The sequence below is a fragment of the Melanerpes formicivorus genome, unplaced genomic scaffold (assembly GCF_026170545.1).
Source record: "Melanerpes formicivorus ecotype bairdi unplaced genomic scaffold, bMelFor1.0.p_v2 SCAF_40, whole genome shotgun sequence".
NCBI classification, from domain to species: Eukaryota; Metazoa; Chordata; class Aves; order Piciformes; family Picidae; genus Melanerpes; species Melanerpes formicivorus.
The window spans coordinates 3,122,438-3,143,259 of record NW_027142392.1 but is presented as its reverse complement, the minus strand read 5'-3'; the positions used below and the strand labels follow the sequence as shown (position 1 = coordinate 3,143,259).

Below are 20,822 nucleotides of genomic sequence, written 5' to 3'. Positions count from 1 at the left end.
GCCTCTGGAAAAGCTGTGGTGGATATTATGCTTCTCTAACTTGTCCCTAAAAATGCCATCTCTTGTCTCAATGTCACACTGCTCCAGGGTTCTGCTTCAACAGCTAATACAGGAAACATGTGGCTCACTCTTTAAAGAGGCCTCCCAAATCAGACCTAAAGATCAAATACCTCCCCATAACTTAATTTAAAAAGGTTAAAAAGGTCAGGATTCTCTTCACCACCAAAGCACTTGTCCAATTCTCAAGAAGCAATTTAATTGCTCTCATCTGGAGCAAATGTGTGCAATAATGCAAATGGCATTCAGAATCTCCACTGCACTTTGGAATCAAACCTACTTCTTGCAACTGCTGTTTCAAACATCATCAGACTCTGGAAATGACTCAAAGCCTTGGCTCATCCACATGGAGTTAATGTTAACACAGGGCTAACAGATGAGTTGAAGCGCTTTCTGCCACCAACTGTGGAACTGCACTGTAGATTCCACTGTATACTAGCCCACAGCCTAATCAGCAGCACTGCAACTGTTCTAGATATCTGCTAATGTTATGCCCAGAGATGTAATTAGAGCTGTGAATAAATGAAAAACAAAATAAAGAGAAAGAATGCAGAACTCCAACTGATCTCTTTATTAACTCATTCTCAGCAGCAGTGTCTTACACAGGGTTAGCCTGAGGTTAATGTATACCCTCCACTGTGACCTTTTGGACTGAATTTAATTGCATCCCTACCAAGGATATAGAAAAATGGGAAGGTGCACGCTGATTGATTTTCTTCCATGCAGACCACAGGAGCTCATTTCAACACAACCTTGTCATTAAATTTACAGCACAACTGGAAAAAAAAAAGGAGGTTCAGATGATATACACTCTAATCTAATTTTTTGAAACTGTTGTATCAGAGGCTCTCCATCATAAACCACAAAATCCCCATTTGCCTCTTCTGTAAATCCTCTAGACTGCGTGCAGCATTATCCTTCAATTGTTAGCATGCTTAAAATGTGTGTATAATGCTGTCAGAGCCTTGCTGTCAAGCATTAAAGAGCACTTTTAGCCACTCTGCCCCTGTAATCTTTGGGGACTTCAGTAACTACAAGTCAGGGGAAAAATCAAAGTAAACAGAAAAGACAGGGCATCATGAACCTAAACGCAGTGCAACCTCGTCACAGGCATTGCTACTCTGCATGCACAACATGTTTAGGCTCTACAAGAATTTTACTGTCCCTGCTTTCCTGCATATTTGACAGGACAAATAATACAACATAAGGTAATAGTGAGAGAATAGAATAGAATTAACTAGGTTGGAAAAGATCTTTGAGATCATCAAGTCCAACCTATTGTCCAACGCTATCTAATCAACTAAACCATGGCACCAAGCACCCCATCCGGTCTCTTCCTAAACTCCTCCAGTGATGGTGACTCCACCACCTCCCTGGGCACCTCATTCCAATGCCCAATCTCTCTTTCTATGAAGAACTTCTTCCTAACATCCAGCCTAAACCTCCCCTGGTGCAGCTTGAGACTGTGTCCTCTTGTTCTGGTGCTGGTTGCCTGGGAGAAGAGACCAGGCTCCGCCTGGCTACAACCTCCCTTCATGTAGTTGTAGAAAGCAATAAGGTCACACCTGAGCCTCCTCTTCTCCAGGCTAAGCAACCCCAGCTCCCTCAGCCTCTCCTTGTTGGGCTTGTGCTCCAGACCCCTCCCCAGCTTTGTTGCTCGTCTCTGTACACGTTCCAGCAACTCAACATCTTTCCTAAACTGAGGGGCCCAGAACTGGACACAAACATTGTGAACATCCCAGTGCACAGTGAACTACCTGAACTGGGAAGTTTTGCCAGAACATCTTGTGCACCATGATTGTGGTATAAAATACGAGATGAGGAGTTTATTCTAAGCTTTAGTTTCTTTACTTCAATGCTGGATTAGTTTGGGGGTTTTGCTAATTTTTCATTATTCTTTGAAATAAGACTCTGGTGATATTTTCAGGTATTCCACAGTAACACTATACTCTGCACTAAAAATCCCCATGGGGAGCTTTTAAGAGATGTGTTTAAAGCCCTTTATGCTTGCCATGGATTAAAGTAAGAGCCAGCCACATGGGGGTTTCAGGTTTTTTTTCCAAGGAGGTGATGGCAGGGACATTCTGTTATTGACTCTCATTATCATGGTCAGAACCACTCATAGAATCATAGAATTGCTAGGGTGGGAAGGGACCTCAAGGATCGTCTAGTTGCAACCCCCCCTGCCATGGGCAGGGACACCACCCACTAGATCAGGTTGCTCAGAGCCACATCCAGCCCGGCCTTATAAACCTCCAGGGATGAGGCTCCATCTGCATTTAAGTACTAAAGAGCACAGCTGCATTCAGAGCAAAGGAAACCTTGGATGAGCCCCAAATTATAGTAGACCTAACATCTCGTTTGCCAGCAACCATTTGTATCAGAAATGACTTGAAATGACAAAACTAAAATTAAATGTGCCCACTGTTTAACATGTCCCTTAAAGAGAAATCCTTCAATGCCTTTCACCCAGCCTCGGATGTGGATTGTCAAAATGACCATGTGGTTGGCCACAGACCATCCTCAGCAATATCCCTGACTTGGGTAATCTGCAAATGCAGTGGAGTCAAGGATGACATTAGAACAGGCTGCCCAGGGAGGTGGTGGAGTTACTGACCCCTGAGGTGTTCAAGAAGCTTGTAGGCATGGCACGTTGGGACATGGTTTTCTGGCCACAGTGGTCTTAGGTTGATGGTGGGACTCAATGATCTTAGAAGTCTTTCCCAAACTAAACAATTCTATGATGAACTCACTCAAAAATTCACCTTTACAGCTGCTCTGTTTTCATGAGTTTCTGTTGTACAAAAGGTACCAGGAATGCCATCTGGAGCCACAGAAACCAAAAGTGGTTAGACTGGGATAGGCTGACCTGCATGATTTTTTTATTGGGCTACCAAGACTCAATTGTAATTTCACAGCAAGGCTGTATCCAAAGCAGTGCTGGAGCCTCCTGAAGCCTACAATCAGCCCTAGCTTCCTTTGGCTGACCCTCAAGAAACAGAGCAGCACAGTAGCAGCAGCAGGCCAGGGTACACCTGGGGCTGGCTGAGTTTCACAGGGCTTTGAGCAAGGGGTACAGGCTTTAACAAATCAATCCCTCACGAGCCCACTGTGAATTTAGTCATAGTTTCTCATTTAATTCATCAGAATGGAACCTCAGTATGAACAATTCCACTAAGGCAAGGATAGAATTAGCCTCATCACACATGCAGCAGCATATGTTTCAACATGCACAACAAAACAGACACCTAATGGAAAGCAGATGATTTTTGACTTCCTATTCTGCCTACTGGTAAAGAAAGCACTCACAAACCCATGTATGTCTTCATGTAAATTACTGTTGCAAAGATCACTATCAAAGTTATGCAAGATGACAGATAAGTAGCAAAAACAAGGCTTAAAAGAACAAGGAAGAAATAAAAACACCTACAAACCCTCCAAAGATAAAATATAAACAACAGTTGATTTGTGTTCCCAGGAAAGCCCAAAGCCACACATTAGCATTTTCTTTTGGAGGCAACTTTCTGCCTGTTGAGAGCCAGCTTAAACAAACGGCTGGCTTTTCTTCTTGGAGTATTTGGGAAGCCTGCATCTTCTCCTTTGAGAAAATAAACATGAAAACCCAATCAGGAAGAGCACCGCACAGGAGCACTGCAGAAGACATTCAAATACCTCGTTGTAGTTATAAACAAGATCTTGGCCAGGCAGAAATGCACATGAAGTGCTGTCAGGTGGAGTGTTTGCCAGCTAGCCTTCAGGAGCAGCAATCACAGAAATCCACTTCTGTCATCTTCTTGCTGATCTCCTTTCCCCACCCTTCATGAATTGCATACAGTTTTTTGCTTTTATTCCTGTACTTCTCTCTTAATCTTGCCTTAGCCCATCCCTGCTAGATCCCAGGGCTCTGCTTTTGTATCCCCAAACCCTCCGCTGAGGATTTCCTGATTGCTAACATGAGCGATTCAGCGACTCTGCTTAGCTTAAAGCTGCAGTCATTTTTTTTCTACTTAGGAAAGCCTGGAGGGAAAGTACTTTACTTCCTTGCTGGATGGTAAACACTCTACTGGGCAAACAAATTATCTCCTGTAATTTGTGAAGACACTGAAGTGATATTCTTGTTTACCTTTGTAAATGCCATTGTGTGTTCCCTAGTCTAGCTGGTGGAAGTGAACAGCAGTAAGAGCCTTGGCACTGCAGAGAAATCCCTGCACAGGAGGATCCTGTAACTGTCACTCTGAGTTTGGGCTAAGATAGCAGCAGCAAAATGGATCTCTAGATAGTAAGCATCTTTGGTGAGCAACTTCATTTTCCTCATCAGCTCAGCAAAAACATGTTTTTCTGCCTCCAGGGAAGGGTGCAACATGTACTCATTAATGACTGTTTATAGAGATCAACATTACTGCTGTATTAATTTCCCCCTCCCTCCCCCCTTTCAGATGAGGTATCTCATGATCAAAGTATTGAAATCAACATTGGCAAAGCAACATTATTTGAGCAGTCAAGTTAAGCACATGCACGTCTGAAGGATCAGACCCTAATGAGGTTTTTTGGTTGTTTTTTTGGCACCCATACAACAAACACTTCAACACAAATATGACTCTGCCCATGCAAAGTGAAGGGCTCTGCTCACGTAATTAGCATCCACAAGCACCAGGATTTGTTTATAAGAATCAAACAAATCATTAAATATTTATTATTTCATAAACAGACTAATTAGTTCTGAAAGAGCTGCTTGCTTAAGCTACATGACCAATACATAATCTGGTACCCTTCAGTTCTCAGTTTTCACTGAAATGAATCTTGCAAATCTGACACCACTTTATTAAATCCAGCAGGCTGTGGGTCAAATCTTTGCAGGTTGTGGTGGGTTGAAAATTCCCCCCCCCCCCCCCAATTAAATTTGCCAGACCAGCCCAGCTGGAAGCAAATGAAAGTTGTCTTTGCAAGCAAAACTACAATCTACAATGAAACACAATGATTATGTACAATATATACAGTATTTACAATTTATAAACAGCACAAGAACCCCCCCTGGCCAAAAACCAGGAGTGGCTACTAATAGCTTCCCACACCTTGCCCCCCTCTTTACCTCCCTGAACACAAAGGGACAAGTGAAAGCACAGAGAATTTGCCAGAATGTAGCCAAAACAATGCAGCCAAGGTCAAGCAGAAGGGTAGGGTATGGTAGGGTAGGGTAGGGTAGGGTAGGGTGGGATGGGATGGGATGGGATGGGATGGGATAGGATAGGATAGGATAGGATAGGATAGGATAGGATAGGATAGGATAGGATAGGATAGGATAGGATAGGATAGGATAGGATAGGATTAACCAGGCTGGAAGAGACCTTTGAGATCATCAAGTCCAACCTATCTAATCAACTAAACCATGGCACCAAGTGCTCTATCCAGTCTCTTCCTAAACACCTCCTGTGAATATGTCACTTCCTAGCAAAGCTAATGTTAGAAATGTTTCCCAGATGTGGGTTAAGATTTCCAGATTAACAGAGAGAGCAGAAGAAAGCAGGAGATAGCATTTCTCATCAAAAAGCTGCTGTCTGTCTGCATTACACAGCATTTGTCCAGGATGTGTCAGACACAAGACCTGGGGCTGGGCTCTTGGTGCTATGGGAACGCTCCTGGCCAAAATACACTTGGCTGCTCTTGGGATGAACTTTTCCCTGTGTAATGTTTCCAAAAGGCCCAGTTTGGCTTCTGCGCTAAGAAAAACCACGTTTAAAATCTGGCATTTTGCACTTCAGTAAGTCTGGGGCTTTGACCAAGCACAGACACAAAGCAATAATCAAGCTTCTCCCGAACTGCAAATGCTCAACGAAAGCTTACTAAGAACTTTTCATAACATTTCATATAAAAGCTTGCCTAAATGTCTCCTTCAAACTCCGACTAGTATCTGCCACCTCTCAGATTACTTGGACGTGGCACTTGGTGCCATGGTTTAGTAGGCATGAAGTCTTGGGTGCCAGGTTGGACTTGATGATCTTTGAGGTCTTTTCCAACCTTATTGATTCTATGATTCTACTTTTTTTCCCTTTTTCTGCATTTTCCACATTCAGAACCATTTTTAACTTACAGCATCAGTAAGCTACCTGAAGAGCAAGGCAACTGACATCACAAAGCCAAACCCAGCACAGAAGGTCTCTGACATTTACTGCAGCACTGTCAGAAGCAGGCAGTAACTACAGAAATATAAGCAATAAATCAAAGGTTGTAGGAATATTTATTTGGATTGTCAAAATACCTCCTCAAATTATGAGATCAATTTGGCTCTGTTTTTCCTCTCATCACTTACAGAAGGTAGTGCAGAAATACTGCAATCAATACTCTCTTGCTAGCCTGGATTAATAGACTTACATTAACTGAGGCCATCTACATAAAAACACTCCTTGGTTTTGACCAACCACAGGTACAAAGCAAGCAATAATCAAGCTTCCAGTGCATCTCCTGACCTACAAATGCACAACAGAGGCTTAAAAAGAACTTTCCACAACATTTAAGTTTCCCTAAGTATCATCCCTGGGACTTTTACTGAGGATGAAGTTCTGAAGACACAGATTAAGTAAAAGGAAGCAAAATTTTTGAAGAGAAAACTTACCTTGTAGAACCCTTTCAGCAGATGTCATGAAGGGGTCTGATTGCTCCTGGTGGCTTTGATCATGCTATTGTGCAGCAGCTCCTGGTTAAAACAACTGACCTCAGGGCAACCGGGGGGGAATGGAGATTGTGGAGCTCACAAAGAGTCTCCTCCCATCAGACATGTTTTTTTTTTCATAATCTCAGTCTGGACTATGTGAAATACCAATCTCTGTAGCTAATGGGATGGGAGTTACCAGCTCCTCTGCTGTTCATGCTTCTGAGCTGTGGGACATCTCCTCCCACCCAGCCCCTGCTGATTCTGGTAGGGCAACGCCGAACGTCACTTTTGTTCTGTGAGGAACACCCAACAGCAGAATAACAAGACAGACAGCTAGCTGGCATGCCACTTCAGCTTGCAGATGGGGAGAAAACAAGCAGAGCAACCACCTTAACCACATACACTGCTTTTTATTGTTATGTTTGCCATTTCTTTTGGCAACGTGAACCAAGCCCCAGCAAGCATCAGGTGGTGAATAAACTGCTTGTCCTGGCTAACCACTGAGCTTAGATCGTGCCACAGAAACTAACAAGGAAAATCATTAGAAATGCAGCACCTGTTGATGTTTTCCAATATACCCTGACCTTTCCCGTACCACTAGAGGTTGCTTTGCAGCACAATCACATCGTTTCAGCATTGTGTGTCAATAAGATACTCATTATCTCAAGCCCATCAAAATCTTTACAGTTTTAGGGAGAGCAGAGAAAAAAAGGTTACTGAAAACAGTCTGTCTGAAACAAGTGACAACAGAAAGAGCCCCCACTTTGCTGCTGGGCTTAAATGTTCACACCACCCTACTGTAACCTTATCAGCTAAGTACCATGCAAAGACTGACAACTAATGTGAGGATGACCTTTGGTGGCAGTTATCACAGAATGCCAGGCTGGAATGGACCTCAAGGATCACAGTATCACAGTATAACTAAGGTTGGAAGAGACCTCAGAGATCATCAAGTCCAACCTATCAACACAGACCCCATGACCCCATGGCACCAAGTGCCATGTCCAATCCCCTCTTGAACGCCTCCAGGGACGGTGACTCCACCACCTCCCTGGGCAGCACATTCCAATGACAAACGACTCGCTCGGTGAAGAACTTTCTCCTCACCTCGAGTCTAAACCTCCCCTGGCGCAGCTTGAGACTGTGTCCTCTTGTTCTGGTGCTGGTTGCCTGGGAGAAGAGACCAACCCCTTCCTGGCTACAACCACCCTTCAGGTAGTTCATCTGGTCCAGCCTGTCAAGGTATAGTCTAAATGAGCAGGCCCTGTCAAGCTGAGTCTTAGAACTGCCTGATGTAGGGATAGCAGTAGGCAGCTGAAGAGCCCTGAAGGTGGGATTCAAGGACAGAGTATAGAAAATGAACCTTGCAATCACCAGCACACCTGCAAACCAGAAATCATTTCACGAGATGTGAGAAGACTCCAGGATAATTTATCAAGCAGAACACAAACCCCTCTATTCTCCCTTGTTTACCTCACTTGATGAGGTTACAATGACTAGGTTTATTTCTAGCAAGCCTGCAGATTTGCTTTCCTTCCCCTCCTCCATTTACATTTGCCTAACGTGCAAAGGTAATGCACTTTAGTGAAGAAATAAGGAAGATCTGCATCAAGTCACGTCTGCTTCAGAATCCAGTTGACTCCCCACCAGCTGGAACTTATTATTTGATTAAAAATGCTGTTGTGCCAGCTGCCAGACAGCACGTTTCACTACCCTCATTCCTGGTGGAATTAAATCCATACGAAAACTATAGTCTAGCACGAATCAGCCTCTACTCAATATTAATACCTGGGAAATAAAATCATTTAACCCCCCCACCCCAGCCCTCCTAGACCTGGCCACGTCAATCTCTAATGCAGAAGGCACTCAGTGGTGAAGAACTTCAAATTTGACATACAATAAAGTAGTAGTTTCATAAGGCAATGTCCTAATTAGACACTCAGGCTTGTTTTCTCTCTTATCATAAAAACTTTCTCTTACTGTGTGATCTCTCTTACCATAAACCCAAACCAAACTCCTCTTCCAACAGAACTTGTCATGAAATAAAAGATGGTTGCTGAGTTTCAAGAATTAAAAGCTCTTGTATCTCACTGATATGGTGAAGTATTTACTAGCAAAGGATAATTATTAGGGAATGTGCCTAGAGCAAAAATAACTTATAGTCGAGTCTGTGACTGCTAATATAGTGAGAGGCTGTGTCAGGCAAAAGGCCCATTTAATTCAAGGGGGATTTCTGCCTGATGTGGACTGCAGGAACAGATGCCAAGAGTGTATGTTTTGAACAAGAACTGAAAATGTTGCTCAGCTTCTGGCAGTGCAAGAACATTAAAAGCTGGATGGCAATCAGTTGCAAAGGCCTCTAAATCATAGAATTGTAGAATCATAGAAATGTTTCAGTTGGAAATGGCCTCTAAGACCATCAAGCCCAGCTGTCAACCTAAGACCACCATGGCCAGGTTCTTTCAAATAGCTCTAATGAAAGCTTGAGAAAACTCTACACAGGAATCCCATCCATACTCAAACCTCCCATTTCCCAAGCTCATGATCTGCAGCAGTACTAAACATGCTTGTTTGGGTCCAGAGGAAGGCTACAAAGATGACCAAGGGGCTGTGAAGACAGCCTGAGAGAGCTGGGTTTGTTGAGCCTTGAGAAGTGAAAGCTCCAGGGACAGCTCATAGCAGCTTTCTAGTCCTGAAGAGGGGCTGCAAGGAAGATGGCGAGGGACTATTGATCAGGGAGTGTAGTGATAGGACGAAGGGTAATGACTTTAAAATGAAAGAGTGTGGATTTAGATTAGAAAGAAGGAAGAAATTCTTCACTATGGGGGTGGTGAGATACTGGAACAGGTAGCCTACAGGGGCTATGGGTGCCCAGTCCCTGCAAGAGTTCAAGGTCAGGTTGGATGGGGCCTCGGGCTATGTGGTCAAATAGGTGGTGTCCCTGACCATGGCAGGGGGCTTGGAACTAGATGATCTTTAAGGTCCCTTCCAACCTAAACCACTCTATGATTGGATTTCAAATGGTAGTGCTGGGAGAACTGGTATTAAATACTTGAGAAAAAAAAGATACTTATGAAAATAATAATAATAATAAAAATCTGTATTTCAGCTCAGACATTCAAAATTAAACAAAGAACTTAAGGATGTTCTTTAGTAAGACATATGTCTTAATTTTTCACCTTCACCATATGATAACAACATTCATTTTCCTCACATGATGCTGTGAAAAAGCCTATGAACAGTTGTGAAACACTGAGCCATCACAGTTATTTTCTCTTCCTTGTGTTATGGCAGCATGTAGGAGTCCCAGGCCAGGATATGAGTATGCTGAAAGCTGTGCTCAAAGAGAACTAAAAAGACTCTTCTTGCCTTGGAGAGTCATATTATAACATAAAATAAAAGTCCATTAATGGTTAGCTATGGATTCATAATGGGTATGAATGGTTGACAAGGAAGTAGGAGGAAACAAAGGGACAGCATCAGTCAGCACAGGAGGCCCTGGCTGTAACACACTGCTAACCTACTTCTTATTTATGGGTTGTTTTTTTTTTGGTAGGGATTATGGAGAGGAGATTTTAAGAAGGGATTTAAAAGGGGAAAATGAGGTTAACTGTGTTGCTGTCTGCTTACAGCTCATCTTTAACTTTGGCAGTAGCCATGAATAAAGCTCACAGATGCTTATTTGAATCCACAGCAGGTCAGCGATGAACTTGCAGATGAACTGGACGGATGTGTGGAGAGATGTGCCAGAAGGCTTTTGGATATGAAATCAGGCTGCTTCTTGCTACTATTATTATCAGACAGATAGATGAATACTTCAGAAATGTTCACAAGAAAACAAATTTCTTTCTGTATCAGATTTGTGCATGGACAAAGACTGACAGTAGACTGAGGGGTGGCATTGCCTCGTGACCACAGGCATCCCTAGGCCTGGCCCCTAAACACCTCTCAGTCCACAGACATCTCTGAAGGAAGAGGCATGCCTTATTCAACATTCATCACAGCTGAACTTTTAAGCCCAGGAAATCATTAACTAGGTTGGTTGTTTTCATCTTCTGATGATTCCTAAAGTATCTGTATGCAATGGTTGGAAAGTTCTGTGTTCCACAACTCACTGGGGGTGAGTGTCACTGCTTTCCAGGCTCCACTGGCCACAGAGATGACATCTCCAATGATCTGAATGGGAATGCTGCACTCACATGAGGACCCAGATGCTCAGAAGTAACTTAACACACATGTCAGCCTGAAGCTGAATTCTACCCTCCAACTGGGTACCTACATTCCCCTCAGACTACAGCATCCCATAAGGCTCTTGCAAGATGCGACTTACAGTGCAACAAAATAAGCCTCCAAAAGAAGTTAAATGGACCATGTCCTAAAAGCAGCTACATCCCTCCCCTGACTAAAGGGAGACCTTGGCTGACCAGCTCTCGTGCTGGCATCCTCTGAGCGTCCTGAAGAGCACTCCAGGCTAGTGAAACAGAAAATGCATGCATTCATGGTTTAGTGCTGGGTATTCTCCTGCTGTCAAACTCGATGAATTATTGCTCCTGACAACAGTAATGACAGAACTAAATTAAGAAAATAGAGTTCAGAGAGATGCAGTTGAGCTTTGAATGAAGAAACCTTATTAACTGACTGGCTACCAGCAATCAGAACAGATTAAATGAATTATTATTAGAGCTCTAGTTTAACAGTTTGGAAAAGTGACATTTAAAAGTCACCATTTAACATCCAGGCATCCTTAGCACTACACAGTAAAGCTGCTATTTAAAATCTACTTGTAAATACACAGTAACTGAGTTGGTGAGGGGTTTGGAACACAAGCCCTGTGAGGAAAGACTGAGGGAGCTGGGATTGCTCAGCCTGGAGAAGAGGAGACTCAGGGGTGGCCTTATTGCTGTCTACAACTACCTGAAGGGAGGTTGTAGACAGGCGGATGATGGTCTCTTCTCTCAGGCAGCCAGCACCAGAACAAGAGGACACAGTCTCAGGCTGTGCCAGGGGACGTTTAGGCTGGATGTTAGGAAGAAGTTCTACACAGAAAGAGTGATTGCCCATTGGAATGGGCTGCCTGGGGAGGTGGTGGAGTTGCTGTCATTGGAGGAGACTTGATGGAGTGCTTGGTGCCATGGGTTAGTTGTTTAGGTGGGTTGGATTGGTTGATGGGTTGGACACGATGATCTTAAAGGTCTCTTCCAACCTGGTTTATTCTATGTAATTCTATGTAATTCTCCCAAGCAGTCTGCTCCACAGTGTCCTGCCTCCTAGTGACACAAAAAGGCTACTAAAAATTCATCATGGGTAATTTGTTGTTGATGGCTTTTTTTTCCTCCTTGCTTCCTCCCCAGGCTGAGAGCAGTAGGTGTTGGAGATCAAGTGCTGGAATTACGTGGCAAACTATGAATATAATGAGAAGGTCTGAATAATCCCATTGGTCTGATAACTAACATGAAGTTGGTTGTATAAAGTATTCTAACTCTCACGGGTTAGCTGCATTCAAAAGCATTGGCAAGAGTAAATCAAAAGGCATCAACTTCCAAGAAATGAAGTATTTTCACAGTTCCATGTTTTCAGCAGATAGCAATCACACACAGAAAAAAATGTGTCCATTGCAGCATGTACAATGGCCCTGAAAAATGTCATTTTAGGGACACTTCCTTCAGATCAAGTCAAATGAAATTAGATTCTCAAATCCATGAAAGAGGAGTTGTCTGAACACACTGTCAAGCTTCCTCGATGCCCTCTTCATATGTCAGAACACTAAATATGAAAGGTCATGCATTTGATTTCCTAGAAGATACCAAATGAGGTTATCATATTTTCCCCATCTGTTTAATGCTGGCTTCCTAGGGGGAAAAAAAATGTATAAATGCTTCAGGCACTCTTACTTATTCTGGATGGACACAGATTATGCTGTCCCAGTTGAGTGATTTAAAACTGCATCTATGATGATGTTTTGTGAATGAAGAGGTCACAGCCTTCCCTGGGGAGAACAACTATAAGGTGTTTTGCAGACCAATTTAAGCAATATGCGTTAACTACTTCGCTTCAGGAGGTTAATTTGTGCCTTTGTTTCACTGTAAATAACATGACCTTCATATTGACCAAAAAACAAGACACTGTCTTTCATGTCTCTAACATACAAACATTATTTCCTTACATTTCCTCTCCCCTCTCAAAATATGCAAAGCAGGTTTTGAAATTCCCAGCCCTATATATCAAAGAACATTTGGGTTCAAAGTCAAGCACTGGTAAGTCAAGAAACGCCAGGACAAATTTAGTTCAGTTCTCTTGTGTGTATACACTAAGATGAAATATTTAATGACATCAGGACATGCCTTTTTCTTTCCTTTTTTCTTTTGCTTTAAGTTAGCCTGGAGAAGAGGAGGCTCAGGGGAGACCTTGCTGTCTACAACTACCTGAAGGGAGGTTGCAGCAAGGTAGGGGTTGGTCTCTTCTCCCAGGCAACCAGCACCAGAACAAGAGGACACAGTCTCAAGCTGCACCAGGGGAAGTTCAGGCTCAAGGTGAGGAGAAAGTTCTTCATAGAGAGAGTTGTTCGCCATTGGAATGTGCTGTGCAGGGAGGTGGAGGAGTCACCATCCCTGGAGGTGTTCAAGAGGGGATTAGAAGTGGCACTTGGTGCCATGGTTTAGTAGTCCTGAGGTCTTGGGTGACAGGTTGGACTTGATGATCTCTGAGGTCTTTTCCAACCTTTTTGATTCTATGATTCTATGATTCTAAGTAACAAGAAACAAATTTCATAGTGACCTGATTTGACAAGATATTCAGATATCTGATTTCCTAAGCAATACTTCAGTAATTACTTATTTTGCTGAGAGAAGTCTAAGGTCAGATAAAAAATTTCCTCATAATACCTGTGAGTTCGAGTTTGTTTGGGGTTTTTTCTTCAACAAACCAAACATTTTTGGAACTAAAACACATCTACCAGCAGCAAACACTGTCTGATCGGATGCTGTGGTCTGATTTTGAATGAACACAACCAGGCCAAATCTCCTTTTGCCTAATTTTTTAGGATTTTTTTTTTTTCCCCCCAGACAGGTCTATCACAATGACTGGCTTATCAAAACATTTCAACTCACATGCTAAAAATACCAGCTATTTTTCAGTTTAATCTGATGCACAGGCATCAGTCCTAACACTCAATTAGAGTAAGTGGTTATGAATCATGCTCAGTTTAGAAATATCTGGCTCTCTGAGCAGCCTTTGGGTTTGAAATCTTTATTGATAAAAAAGAAATGAATAAAGTATCACAGAATCACAGAATCACCAAGGTTGGAAGAGACCTCAAAGATCATCGAGTCAAACCTGTCACCACAGACCTCATGACTAGACCATGGCACCAAGTGCCACGTCCAATCCCCTCTTGAACACCTCCAGGGATGGTGATTCCACCACCTCCCTGGGCAGCACATTCCAATGGCTAATGACTCTCTCAGTGAAGAACTTTCTCCTCACCTCGAGTCTAAACCTCCCCTGGCACAGCTTGAGACTGTGTCCTCTCATTCTGGTGCTCGTAGTCTGGGAGAAGAGACCAAACCCCTCCTGGCTGTAACCACCCTTCAGGTAGTTGTAGACAGCAATAAGGTCTCCCCTGAGCCTCCTCTTCTCCAGGCTAAACAACCCCAGCTCCCTCAGCCTCTCCCCATAGGGCTATGGGTATATCCTGCTTCCCACAGAAATCTACATACAAATGTGCAAATCAGGGCCAGAGCAGGGAGCCTGCTTTATGGCTGAGAGATGTCTGGGCTTGACTAGTTGCCTTCTCTGCCTCCTTCCACCTTGCCTCTGCTAATTGGAATAACGATGAGTGAGAATTTAGGGCTGCAATTTTAATAGTAACTATTTGTTATTTAAATTTCCTTTGCCACACAGAATGATGGCAAGAACGTGTGCTCAGAATTAAAAGGCAGCTCTTTAGCACCAGCACATTGATTTCTTGGGGTCCTTGCAAAGCTTTTCACATTGTTTCTGGACTCCAGCTCCACACCCCTCTAACTGCCTGTCAGACATCCTTTCTGCTTATGAATAAATAATATGATGCCCAGGGGAAACATTGGGTTAAGACAAAAAAAAAATCAATATGTGTCTAGCACGTGTTAGGCAGTTGTTCAGCTGAAGTCTGTCTCAAATATGTAGAGTCATTTTAATAACAAAACAAATGGTTTCTAAACTGAGCTGAAAGGAGGGTTATCAAGAAAGCACTCCCCACTATGTCACTGCCTATCCTATTTGAAGAATAATGGCATGGGCCTCTTAAAATGTGAGGAGATATTCTGATTGCAAAGTGTTTGGTGAATACTTATCAACAAATTGTAAATGTCCATGTCGCAGAGGTAGAGCAGCAACTGATTTTGTACTCCGTTCCCCTTGGAGGAGTTTTGATGCACATCTGCAGAGTAAAGCTGTTATTGCAGCTGACTTCTTTATTTTAAAAACACCTTCTTCCAAAATTGCCTTATTATCATTTTGGCAGAAGGCCTGGGATCAAAAGTGAAACAAAAGCAGGGTAAATTAATCATTCATGCAGCTCCATAATCGCCTTAGTCATTCCTGCAATGTTAGCCTATTTTCACAGTCAGCGCAGTTCGCTGGCCTGACTCCGCTGCAGATGCAAACCCACCACTGATATTTGTATCACTCCACTTCTATAGGATGGGTCTGTGCAAAATGACCTTAACTCCTCTCACAAGGTGGTTCTTTAATTCCTTTATGTTACTCTCAGGAAGGGCAGGTTTTGTTAAATGCACCACGTTGTAAGCAGCATCGGTAAGAATTGGTGCTCCCTTGTTGTCCTGCACCTTATTGAAGGTGGACCTGCAGAAGCTTGACTCTTGCACCTCCTTCCTTCCACCTCTGTGTCCTCCTGCATCAGGAAAGCTTGGGCTGTGCCAGCCAGCAGCACTGAGCACCTGCTGAGGGCTCAGCACCTCCCTTCCCAGCTCACTGAGAGCCAGCAAAGGTGAAGCCTGACAGATCTTCACCTCCTCAAGAACGCCGCCTTCCCACTGTGTTCCTCACAAACATCATCCTCACAATGGACACCTGTGAGGAGGTGGCTGGGTTATTTTGGGACAAGGGACAGGCTGCTGGTATTTGCTGCCAGCAGCCCTCAACAGCCACAGGCATCCATGTTCAGCAGCATGGCCACAGATACTGCAAATGAGAAAGAAAATGAAGAGGTACAGACAAGGCAGCAAACTGCAGTCAGACCCATGGATGACCTGTGGGATCACTGACTCCAACTCACCAACATCCAGCCCAGGGACATTATTCTCAAAGGGTTTCTCTCACCCCCTCCCCACTGTTGTTCTGCAGACCGTGCAGTGCAGATCCTCCCCTTGGGAGCGTGCTGACAAGACAGCTCTTCCTGTTACATTCAGTGTAATGAAAAGCATGAACTTCGTGTGGTTATGACCCTTTCAGATTGAGGAGCTGCAGCTGAATGCCCTTGCCCGGGGGTGCTCACTTCTGCAGGAGAGCCAGCCATCTGGAAGAGCAATCTAAAGAAAGCAGAGCAAAAACCTGACGTCTCAGGAGGAAACCTGCAGACATGCAGAAGCTACCACTGACGGCAACGGAGATAAGACATGTCTTGAGGCTCACACTAGCCAAACATGGTGGAGTCCATTAGCATCAACACAGATAGAAAATGCTTTTACCAACTCACAGTGCTAAAGAGAGAGGTTTTCCAGGAAAAAAAGAAACAAACCCCCCACCCAACCAAACCAACCAGCCAGCCCTCTGGACTGCCAAAATCTCACACCAGTGAGACGGCTCAGGTTGCAATTGGTATGGGTTTTTATTCATGCTGAACATAACAAACCTCACGCCCTGGGTGTGGTGATGGACTGTTTGCATGTGGGTGTGATAAGGCAAATGGGCAAGATGGAAACTGGAAGCGGAGCAGCTATTCCTGAATTACTTCCAGCACAGACAAGCTGTAAATTTGCAGCGCCAAACCACACATCTCACGCAATGAGGCAGCTTTGAGAGAAGTTCTTCTTCATCTCTTCTTGCTGCCTTTCTAGCAGCCAGTCTGGCAAGGCTCCTGCCAGCACTTCCCTAGTGTTGATGAGCCCTTGGATGCCATCAAGTCCTCTCCTACCATCACCTGGCTCAAGAGCCTTGCACTCTTTTCTTCATCCACACACCTTGTGCTGCCACCATGCCAATGCCATGCCAGACAACTCAAAGTAGAGACACAGGGACCACAGCAGACCTGCTGTGAAGCCCGGACAGGACCACCACACACGTCAAACTAGGCCTGCACGTCTTGCACAAGACATAGGTTTGCAGGGAAGGGTCTGCAAACACCTCATCTGACCTGCAACAGAGACCTACCCAAGAGACCCCTGTCCTGCCCTTTGTCCCTGTCCTGTCCCTCAGTGCACAACACCTATCAGGAAATTACTCTCCTTTGTCTCCTATAAAAATGATGCCAACCCTTGGGTGTCAGGACCACATCACCAACAACTACTTGAGTCATACTTTCCCATGCTTCTTATGCTGTTTAAAGGAGTAATTTTTCTTCCCCAAACCAACACTGGCTGAAACTTGTCAACTTTGATGTGGCAGAGCCATACCAATCTCAGGGGAGGAACCCCTCAGTGCAACACCCAGACCCTTGCATGCATGAAGCACCTGGAGATGTGGTTCCACACTGAGTGACTCTCGGCAGCCAGGCTGGCTGAAAGAAGTCCTCAGTCCACCCACCTCCTTTATCACTAGCCACACTTGCCTTCCCCCTCTCTATCTGAAGGTAATTTCTCTGTTCTGTAAACTGTAGCCTCCACAGGAGGATTGCTTGGTTCTTCACTCAGTCAAAAATGCCATGCTGCCTGCCTAAAGTTTATACTATTTCTCCACCAACAAAGCTGGTTGAAAGGACCCTGTCTTTAACTTCCAGCCTCACCCAAGTCCAAATGACTGTTTCTGGCTTGTACTACAAATGGGATCAGAAAAGTAATTCTAGATTTTCTTTAAAAGACCCTAAAAACTTTTTTAAACCAGAAGCAAAATTTACCGGACCTACAGCTGTGCTCAGATGGCACTGTGCAGCTGCCTAATGCTGATGGCATGATAAACTGCTCACAACTTCTGATTCCAGGTTATCCAGGTCCTTTAGGCATGCAGCAGAGTCATCCACACATTTTTATTGCAGACAGAATTTCCCAAATGATGAGCTGTTCAAGAGGGAAGAGGGAGAAAACCGCCTCGCCGTTCAGAGGTGTTTCATTTCCAGATCTGAGTATCTTTTACAGAGAATGAGAGTTCAGAACTGAAATGCTTCATCTTTGACAGACTTAAAGACAACTATCACAATCCTCTGGCTTCCATAAGGTGAGACTCCAGGAGCATGGGTGATATTACATTGCTTTTACATTAATTCTATCTGTAAGGTGTCTGATCAATCTCGTTGATTTCCGCATTCACTTTAAAGATAAATATTCCTGAGAAGCAATGCTTCCATCAGTCGTTTGTCAGTTGTATTTATGCACTTCTCATGGGCTCAAGATCTGTGACTGAAGAATCTCTCTGCTGTGCACAGATAACAGAGAGAGACTGAGAGAGGGTCTCAGAGTATATTCACAAAAGCTCATACAACTAGTATTTAGAATAAACTATTCTAAGTTATTTAGAATAAACCAAACCAGGTTGGAAGAGACCTTCAAGATCATCGTGTCCAACCCATCAACCAATCCAACCCACCCAAACAACTAACCCATGGCACCAAGCACCCCATCAAGTCTCCTCCTGAACACCTCCAATGACGGCGACTCCACCACCTCCCTGGGCAGCCCAGGGAGTCACTGCAGCTCAGGAGGTACCTGCTCAGACAAATGGTGGTAACAGGATGTGACCAGAACTGTGCTCTCAACTTCTGCAAAAGCAAAGTTAAACCAACAAGCTTGTCTGAGCAAATTAAATTTCCTTTAGGAAAAGCCAGGAACATGTCCCAAGTCATTTAGAGCAATGTGGTTACCTTCAAGATTTCTTCACTTACCATCTTGTCAACATGCCGCAAGTAAAGACCATGTGTTTGGTAGCCATTAGCAAAGCACTGCTTCCATGGACATTTTCAAGGCTATTATTATGCTAAGGAAGGGACTGAAGTACTGGGAAAATTTCATCAACTCAGCCACAAACAGAATAGAATAGAATAGAATAGAATAGAATAGAATAGAATAGAATAGAATAGAATAGAATAGAATAGAATAGAATAGAATAGAATAGGAAAGGAAAGGAATAGGAATAGGAATAGGAATAGGAATAGGAATAGGAATAGGAATAGGAATAGACCAGTTTGGAAGAGACCTTCAAGATCATCGTGTCCAACCCATCAACTAATCCAACACCACCTAATCAACTAAACCATGCAACCAAGCAGCCTATCAAGTCTCCTCCTGAACACCTCCAATGACAAATTACATACAACCAAATCTGGTCCAGTACCATATCATCACTTATCAGAAACAGCCACTCAGCAAGGGCTGGGATACTTGGGGGAAAAAAAACTCTTGTAGCATTTGAAAATTCACCATCTGCCAGGTGTTGGGAGATGTTAATTATTTAAGTGGCAACCCAAAATAAATTTGACATTGTTCAAATACCATCAGACTTCCAGTAGATGAATGCAAGCAGCACCAGCCTGCATACTGAAGGCTGGACCTCACTGGTCTCCATGCAGAGGTACCAGATATGCCGTGCAGACTGTGTGCCCAGAATAACTCCCTAACCACCGTACTCCTTCTGTGCCTCTGCAGTGGAATGGACAGCTTTGTAGCTCCAACATGAAATATGAATCCCCACCTGTCTATTTTGTTACTTAGTTCCTGTCCATACCAATGAAGACCTCATTTGCTATGCTTTCAAGACAGGCTTTGAAACAAGTGGATGGACCTGCAGCATCTACAGTGCTCAGAACAGCAGAACCAGCTTTTAAGAACTTGGCAGTATGAGCCAAGACAGCAGTTTCCAGTGAGGCAGTCATTGCTCTGCCTGACCAAAACCAATGGAAAAATAATGGAATGAAGCTGGAGGTGGGGAGATTCAGGCTGGATGTGAGGAGGAGGTTCTTCACCATGAGAGTGGTGAGACCCTGGAATGTGTTGTCCAGGGAGGTGGTCGAGGCCCCGTCCCTGGGGGTGTTTAAGAGCAGGCTGGATGAGGCTCTGGCCAGCCCGATCTAGTGTGGGGTGTCCCTGCCCATGGCAGGGGGGTTGGAACTAGATGATCCTTGTGGTCCCTTCCAACCCTGAATGAAACTATGAAACTATGAAACAATCAAAGCTCTCATAATCTAGGGCAAGAAAGCTTGTACCACCATTGCAGAGCCGGTGGTGCCTTTCACACAGCTCCAGGAAGACAACTGGGAAAGAATAACCCCATGTACCAGTATAGGTTGGGGACTGACCTGTTGGAGAGCAGTGAAGGCGAAAAGGACCTGGGGGTCCTAGTGGATGGGAGGTTGACCATGAGCCAGCAATGTGCCCTTGTGGTCAAGAAGGCCAATGCCATTCTGGGCTGTATTACAAGGGGTGTGGTCAGTAGGTCGAGAGAGGTTCTTCTCCCCTCAACTCTGCCCTGGTGAGGCCAGATCTGGAATACTGTGTCCAGTTCTGGGCCCCTCAGTTCAGGACAGACAGGGAACTGCTTAAGAGAGTTCAGCACAGAGCTACAAAGGTTATTAGAGGAGTGGAACGTCTTCATTATGAGGAGAGACTGAGGGAGCTGAGGCTCTTTGGCTTGGAGAAAAGGAGACTAAGGGATGACCTCATTAATGTTTATAAACATGTAAAGGATGAGTGCCAAGAGGACGGAGCCAGGCTCTGCTTGGTGATGCCCAAGGACAGCACAAGGGGCAATGGGTGGAAGCTGAGGTATAGGAAGTTCCATGGAAACATGAGGAAACATTTTTTCACTGTGAGGGTGACAGAACACTGGAACAGGCTGCCAAGGGGGGTTGTGGACTCTCCTTCTCTGGAGATATTAAAACCCCACCTGGATATGTTCCTGTGTGGACTGGTATAGGTGATCCTGCTCAGGCAGGGGGGTTGAACTGGATGATCTTTCAAGATCCCTTTCAGCC

At 44.2% G+C, this 20,822-nt stretch overlaps 1 protein-coding gene across 6 annotated transcripts in view; it reads right to left on the bottom strand.

Annotated features, from left to right (window-relative positions):
• PAG1 (phosphoprotein membrane anchor with glycosphingolipid microdomains 1) overlaps window positions 1–20,822 on the bottom strand; it is a 123,637-nt gene that overhangs the window by 72,982 nt on the left and 29,833 nt on the right. For 2 of the 6 annotated variants that reach the window (XM_068158569.1, XM_068158565.1), the window contains exon 1: window positions 6,668–6,868. The exons of the other annotated variants lie outside the window; for them this stretch is intronic. The gene's annotated coding sequence lies outside the window, so the exon portion shown is untranslated. Of the gene's footprint in view, window positions 1–6,667; window positions 6,869–20,822 lie in introns of those variants that run through there. 6 annotated transcript variants of the gene reach the window in all.